The sequence below is a fragment of the Tachypleus tridentatus genome, chromosome 11, assembly GCF_004210375.1.
Source record: "Tachypleus tridentatus isolate NWPU-2018 chromosome 11, ASM421037v1, whole genome shotgun sequence".
NCBI lineage: Eukaryota > Metazoa > Arthropoda > Merostomata > Xiphosura > Limulidae > Tachypleus > Tachypleus tridentatus.
This window is the reverse complement of record NC_134835.1, coordinates 21,513,417-21,522,079: the sequence shown is the minus strand read 5'-3', so window position 1 is coordinate 21,522,079 and position 8,663 is coordinate 21,513,417.

Genomic DNA, 8,663 nt, shown 5'->3' with positions numbered 1-8,663 from the left:
TATACTACTGTATCACAGTATACTACTGTATCACAGTATATTACTTTATGACAGTATACTACTGTATCATAGTATATTACTTTATGACAGTATACTACTGTATCATAGTATATTACTGTATCATAGTATACTACTGTATCACAGTATACTACTGTATCACAGTATATTACTTTATGACAGTATACTACTGTATCATAGTATATTACTGTATCACAGTATACTACTGTATCATAGTATATTACTGTATCACAGTATACTACTGTATCATAGTATATTACTGTATCACAGTATACCACTGTATCATAGTATACCACTGTATCACAGTATACCACTGTATCATAGTATACTACTGTATCACAGTGTATTACTGTATCACAGTATACCATTGTATCATAGTATACTACTGTATCATAGTCTATTACTGTATCATAGTATACTACCTGTATCATAGTATACCTATTGTATCACAGTGTATTACTGTATCACAGTATACTACTGTATCACAGTGTATTACTGTATCACTGTATTACTGTATCACAGTATACTATTGTATCATAGTATACTACTGTATCACAGTGTATTACTGTATCACTGTATTACTGTATCACAGTATACTATTGTATCATAGTATACTACTGTATCACAGTGTATTACTGTATCACAGTATACTATTGTATCATAGTATACTACTGTATCATAGTATATTACTGTATCATAGTATACTACTGTATCATAGTATACGACTGTATCACAGTGTATTACTGTATCACAGTATACTACTGTATCATAGTGTACTACTGTATCACAGTATACTACTGTATCACAGTGTATTACTGTATCACAGTGTATTACTGTATCACAGTATACTACTGTATCATAGTATATTACTGTATCATAGTATATTACTGTATCACAGTATACTACTGTATCATAGTATACTACTGTATCATAGTATATTACTGTATCATAGTATATTACTGTATCATAGTATACTACTGTATCATAGTATACTACTGTATCACAGTGTATTACTGTATCACAGTATACTATTGTATCACAGTGTATTACTGTATCACAGTATACTACTGTATCACAGTGTATTACTGTATCACTGTATTACTGTATCACAGTATACTATTGTATCATAGTATACTACTGTATCACAGTATACTACTGTATCACAGTATATTACTGTATCATAGTATACTACTGTATCATAGTATATTACTGTATCATAGTATATTACTGTATCACAGTATACTACTGTATCATAGTATACTACTGTATCACAGTATACTACTGTATCACAGTGTATTACTGTATCATAGTATATTACTGTATCACAGTGTATTACTGTATCACAGTATACTACTGTATCATAGTATACTACTGTATCACAGTGTATTACTGTATCACAGTATACTACTGTATCATAGTATATTACTGTATCACAGTGTATTACTGTATCACAGTATATTACTGTATCATAGTATACTACTGTATCATAGTATATTACTGTATCACAGTGTATTACTGTATCACAGTATACTATTGTATCATAGTATACTACTGTATCACAGTATACTACTGTATCACAGTGTATTACTGTATCACAGTGTATTACTGTATCACAGTATACTACTGTATCATAGTATATTACTGTATCATAGTATATTACTGTATCACAGTATACTACTGTATCATAGTATACTACTGTATCACAGTGTATTACTGTATCACAGTATACTACTGTATCATAGTATATTACTGTATCATAGTATATTACTGTATCACAGTATACTACTGTATCATAGTATACTACTGTATCATAGTATACTACTGTATCATAGTATATTACTGTATCACAGTATACTACTGTATCATAGTATACTACTGTATCACAGTGTATTACTGTATCACAGTATACTACTGTATCATAGTATATTACTGTATCATAGTATATTACTGTATCACAGTATACTACTGTATCATAGTATACTACTGTATCATAGTATACTACTGTATCACAGTATACTACTGTATCATAGTATATTACTGTATCATAGTATATTACTGTATCACAGTATACTACTGTATCACAGTGTATTACTGTATCACAGTATACTACTGTATCATAGTATATTACTGTATCACAGTATACTACTGTATCATAGTATACTACTGTAGCAAATCATCAATATTCTACTGTCCCTACCAGTCGATTTATAAACTTTAGGACGAGGTTCTCAAAAGCTCAGTTGACAGCAATATTCGTATTTACATTCACACATGTACATTGTTGGTTCTGACGTTCTACAAATTTAGAGAACAGCCTGGAATTACCCCACACATATTTAGCAATATAAGCCACACGTATTTTTATATTTTAATTTAACTAAAACAAACATCAATATGAAAATGTATGCATTATAGTAAATGAGCTTCACGCTTCACTCCACTCATTTCATAAGAAACTAACATTATTTTAACTACTTGTAGTAATCTCTTTGTTTAGACGACTCACATATTTAGCTGTTTACAAGTCTACATCTACATTAATAACTTCATCCGCTTGTCACATCAGTGGCTTTATTTACTTAGACAACTGTGCGGCCGTGTTTAGACAAGAAGACCCAGTCTATGGGGTTGTTTCTTCTCATCAAAACCCCTGGGTTTAAAAAAAACCCAACCCTATGTTATTCTCGTCTATCTTAGTTATTTTAGCACACAGTTGAAGGTTCTAGTCCAACCTTCATATTTCCCGTTTGACAACTGTTACAGTTTTAATAGTATCGTCTGGGGATTAGACAGCGTTCATTTTATTTTTGTTCCTGTATTTTTAGTTTATTATCGAGCAAACGAAAGCCACTTAACGTCGTCCAGATATAAAAATAGTTGGTTATACTCCATAATGCGACGTTTCTTTGTCTTACTTGTTATCGAAGAACGTAAGAAAATTATAATATGACGGATCAATGCTGTAACCTCTAACAAATTTCGTTCAAGCTACGCACGATCAAATAGGTCATCATAGAGAAATATAATAAAGTTAATTCTTCTTAGCCCCATAATACTCAGGAATACACAGAAAACGTGATACGGTTCAAAAACGAAATAGTTTGAAGGAACGTTTTGTTCTTTCGACGAAATGATATTAAAATTTGTCTGAATTTATTTTACTTAAAAAGTAAGATTACTTTAACATAAATATAGTAAAAAACTATACTATTGACTGTTTAACGCCATCTGGCTTGATATGGTCAGGTGATTAGGGCTCCTAATCGACTCATAATCTGGTGGTCTCGAGTTTGAATCCCCGTCCATCAAACGTTCTCACCCATTCAGCCGTGGGAACATTATAATGATACGGTCAATCCCACTATTTGTAGGTAAAAGAGTAGCCGAAGAATTAGCGGTGGATGGTGATGACTAGCTGCCTTCCCTTTAGTCTTACACTGGTAAATTAGAGACGGCTAGCGCAGATAGCCCTCGTGTAGCTTTGCGCGAAACCGTTTTGCCCCATTCTCATGGAATCATTTGACTTAATTGTCACCCTGAGTTTTGAATTACTTCTAAAAAACGTGCCATCAGATGGTGTTAAACCAAACAAATTATGAGTTTATTAAATTTGTTTAGATACGAGCTGTTGGAGTGTATTTCTTTCCATTCATTCTGGAAGGAAAACTTAAAACAATTGGAAACAATGTCAACATATTACACTATAATGTCAAACAATGTCAACATATTACACTATAATGTAAAACAATGTCAACATATTACACTAATGTCAAACAATGTCAACATATTACACTATAATGTCAAACAATGTCAACATATTACACTATAATGTAAAACAATATCAACATATTACACTATAATGTCAAACAATGTCAACATATTACACTATAATGTCAAACAATGTCAACATATTACACTATAATGTCAAACAATGTCAACATATTACACTATAATGTCAACATATTACACTATAATGTCAAACAATGTCAACATATTACACTATAATGTCAAACAATGTCAACATATTACACTATAATGTCAACATATTACACTATAATGTCAAACAATGTCAACATATTACACTATAATGTCAACATATCACACTATAATGCCAAACAATGTCAACATGTTGCACTATAATGTCAACATATTACACTAATGTCAAACAATGTCAACATATTACACTATAATGTCAAACAATGTCAACATATTACACTATAATGTGAAACAATGTCAACATATTACACTATAATGTCAAACAATGTCAACATATTACACTATAATGTAAAACAATGTCAATATATTACACTATAATGTCAAACAATGTCAACATATTACACTATAATGTCAAACAATGTCAACATATTACACTATAATGTAAAACAATGTCAACATATTACACTATAATGTCAAACAATGCAACATATTACACTATAATGTAAAACAATGTCAACATATTACACTAATGTCAAACAATGCAACATATTACACTATAATGTAAAACAATGTCAACATATTACACTATAATGTCAAACAATGCAACATATTACACTATAATGTAAAACAATGTCAACATATTACACTATAATGTCAAACAATGCAACATATTACACTATAATGAAAAACAGTGTCAACATATTACACTAATGTCAAACAATGCAACATATTACACTATAATGCAAAACAATGTCAACATATTACACTATAATGTCAAACAATGTCAACATATTACACTATAATGTAAAACAATGTCAACATATTACACTATAATGTAAAACAATATCAACATATTACACTATAATGTCAAGCAATGTCAACATATTACACTATAATGTCAAACAATGTCAACATATTACACTATAATGTCAACATATTACACTATAATGTCAAACAATGTCAACATATTACACTATAATGTCAACATATCACACTATAATGCCAAACAATGTCAACATGTTACACTATAATGTCAACATATTACACTAATGTCAAACAATGTCAACATATTACACTATAATGTGAAACAATGTCAACATATTACACTATAATGTCAAACAATGTCAACATATTACACTATAATGTCAAACAATGTCAACATATTACACTATAATGTCAACATATTACACTATAATGTCAAACAATGTCAACATATTACACTATAATGTAAAACAATGTCAATATATTACACTAATGTCAAACAATGCAACATATTACACTATAATGTAAAACAATGTCAACATATTACACTATAATGTCAAACAATGCAAATATATTACACTATAATGTAAAACAATGTCAACATATTACACTATAATGTCAAACAATGCAACATATTACACTATAATGTAAAACAATGTCAACATATTACACTAATGTCAAACAATGCAACATATTACACTATAATGTAAAACAATGTCAACATATTACACTATAATGTCAAACAATGCAACATATTACACTATAATGTCAAACAATGTCAACATATTACACTATAATGTAAAAACAATGTCAACATATTACACTAATGTCAAACAATGCAACATATTACACTATAATGTAAAACAATGTCAACATATTACACTATAATGTCAAACAATGCAACATATTACACTATAATGTAAACAATGTCAACATATTACACTATAATGTCAAACAATGCAACATATTACACTATAATGTAAAACAATGTCAACATATTACACTATAATGTCAAACAATGCAACATATTACACTATAATGTAAAACAATGTCAACATATTACACTATAATGTAAAACAATGTCAACATATTACACTAATGTCAAACAATGTCAACATATTACACTATAATGTGAAACAATGTCAACATATTACACTATAATGTGAAACAATGTCAACATATTACACTAATGTCAACATATTACACTATAATGTCAAACAATGCAACATATTACACTATAATGTGAAACAATGTCAACATACTACACTATAATGTCAAACAATGTCAACATATTACACTACAATGTAAAACAATGTCAACATATTACACTATAATGTCAAACAATGTCAACATATTACACTATAATGTCAAACAATGTGAACATATTACACTATAATGTCAACATATTACACTATAATGTCAACATATTACACTATAATGTCAATGTCAACATATTACACTAATGTCAAACAATGTCAACATATTACACTATAATGTCAATGTCAACATATTACACTAATGTCAAACAATGTCAACATATTACACTATGATGTAAAACAATGTCAACATATTACACTATAATGTAAAACAATGTCAACATATTACACTATAATGTCAAACAATGTCAACATATTACACTATAATGTAAAACAATGTCAACATATTACACTAATGTCAAACAATGTCAACATATTACACTATAATGTCAAACAATGTCAACATATTACACTATAATGTGAAACAATGTCAACATATTACACTATAATGTAAAACAATGTCAACATATTACACTATAATGTCAAACAATGTCAACATATTACACTATAATGTCAACATATTACACTATAATGTCAAACAATGTCAACATATTACACTATAATGTCAACATATCACACTATAATGCCAAACAATGTCAACATATTACACTATAATGTCAAACAATGTCAACATATTACACTAATGTCAAACAATGTCAACATATTACACTATAATGTAAAACAATGTCAACATATTACACTAATGTCAAACAATGTCAACATATTACACTATAATGTAAAACAATGTCAACATATTACACTAATGTCAAACAATGTCAACATATTACACTATAATGTGAAACAATGTCAACATATTACACTATAATGTAAAATAATGTCAACATATTACACTATAATGTCAAGCAATATCAACATATTACACTATAATGTCAAACAATGTCAACATATTACACTATAATGTCAACATATTACACTATAATGTCAAACAATGTCAACATATTACACTATAATGTCAACATATTACACTATAATGTCAAACAATGTCAACATATTACACTATAATGTCAACATATCACACTATAATGCCAAACAATGTCAACATGTTACACTATAATGTCAACATATTACACTAATGTCAAACAATGTCAACATATTACACTATAATGTGAAACAATGTCAACATATTACACTATAATGTCAAACAATGTCAACATATTACACTATAATGTCAAACAATGTCAACATATTACACTATAATGTCAACATATTACACTATAATGTCAAACAATGTCAACATATTACACTATAATGTCAACATATTACACTATAATGTCAAACAATGTCAACATATTACACTATAATGTAAAACAATGTCAATATATTACACTAATGTCAAACAATGCAACATATTACACTATAATGTAAAACAATGTCAACATATTACACTATAATGTCAAACAATGCAACATATTACACTATAATGTAAAACAATGTCAACATATTACACTATAATGTCAAACAATGCAACATATTACACTATAATGTAAAACAATGTCAACATATTACACTAATGTCAAACAATGCAACATATTACACTATAATGTAAAACAATGTCAACATATTACACTATAATGTCAAACAATGCAACATATTACACTATAATGTCAAACAATGTCAACATATTACACTATAATGTAAAACAATGTCAACATATTACACTAATGTCAAACAATGCAACATATTACACTATAATGTAAAACAATGTCAACATATTACACTATAATGTCAAACAATGCAACATATTACACTATAATGTAAACAATGTCAACATATTACACTATAATGTCAAACAATGCAACATATTACACTATAATGTAAAACAATGTCAACATATTACACTATAATGTCAAACAATGCAACATATTACACTATAATGTAAAACAATGTCAACATATTACACTATAATGTAAAAACAATGTCAACATATTACACTAATGTCAAACAATGTCAACATATTACACTATAATGTGAAACAATGTCAACATATTACACTATAATGTGGAACAATGTCAACATATTACACTAATGTCAACATATTACACTATAATGTCAAACAATGCAACATATTACACTATAATGTGAAACAATGTCAACATACTACACTATAATGTCAAACAATGTCAACATATTACACTACAATGTAAAACAATGTCAACATATTACACTATAATGTCAAACAATGTCAACATATTACACTATAATGTCAAACAATGTCAACATATTACACTATAATGTCAACATATTACACTATAATGTCAATGTCAATATATTACACTAATGTCAAACAATGTCAACATATTACACTATAATGTCAATGTCAACATATTACACTAATGTCAAACAATGTCAACATATTACACTATGATGTAAAACAATGTCAACATATTACACTATGATGTAAAACAATGTCAACATATTACACTATAATGTCAAACAATGTCAACATATTACACTATAATGTAAAACAATGTCAACATATTACACTAATGTCAAACAATGTCAACATATTACACTATAATGTCAAACAATGTCAACATATTACACTATAATGTGAAACAATGTCAACATATTACACTATAATGTAAAACAATGTCAACATATTACACTATA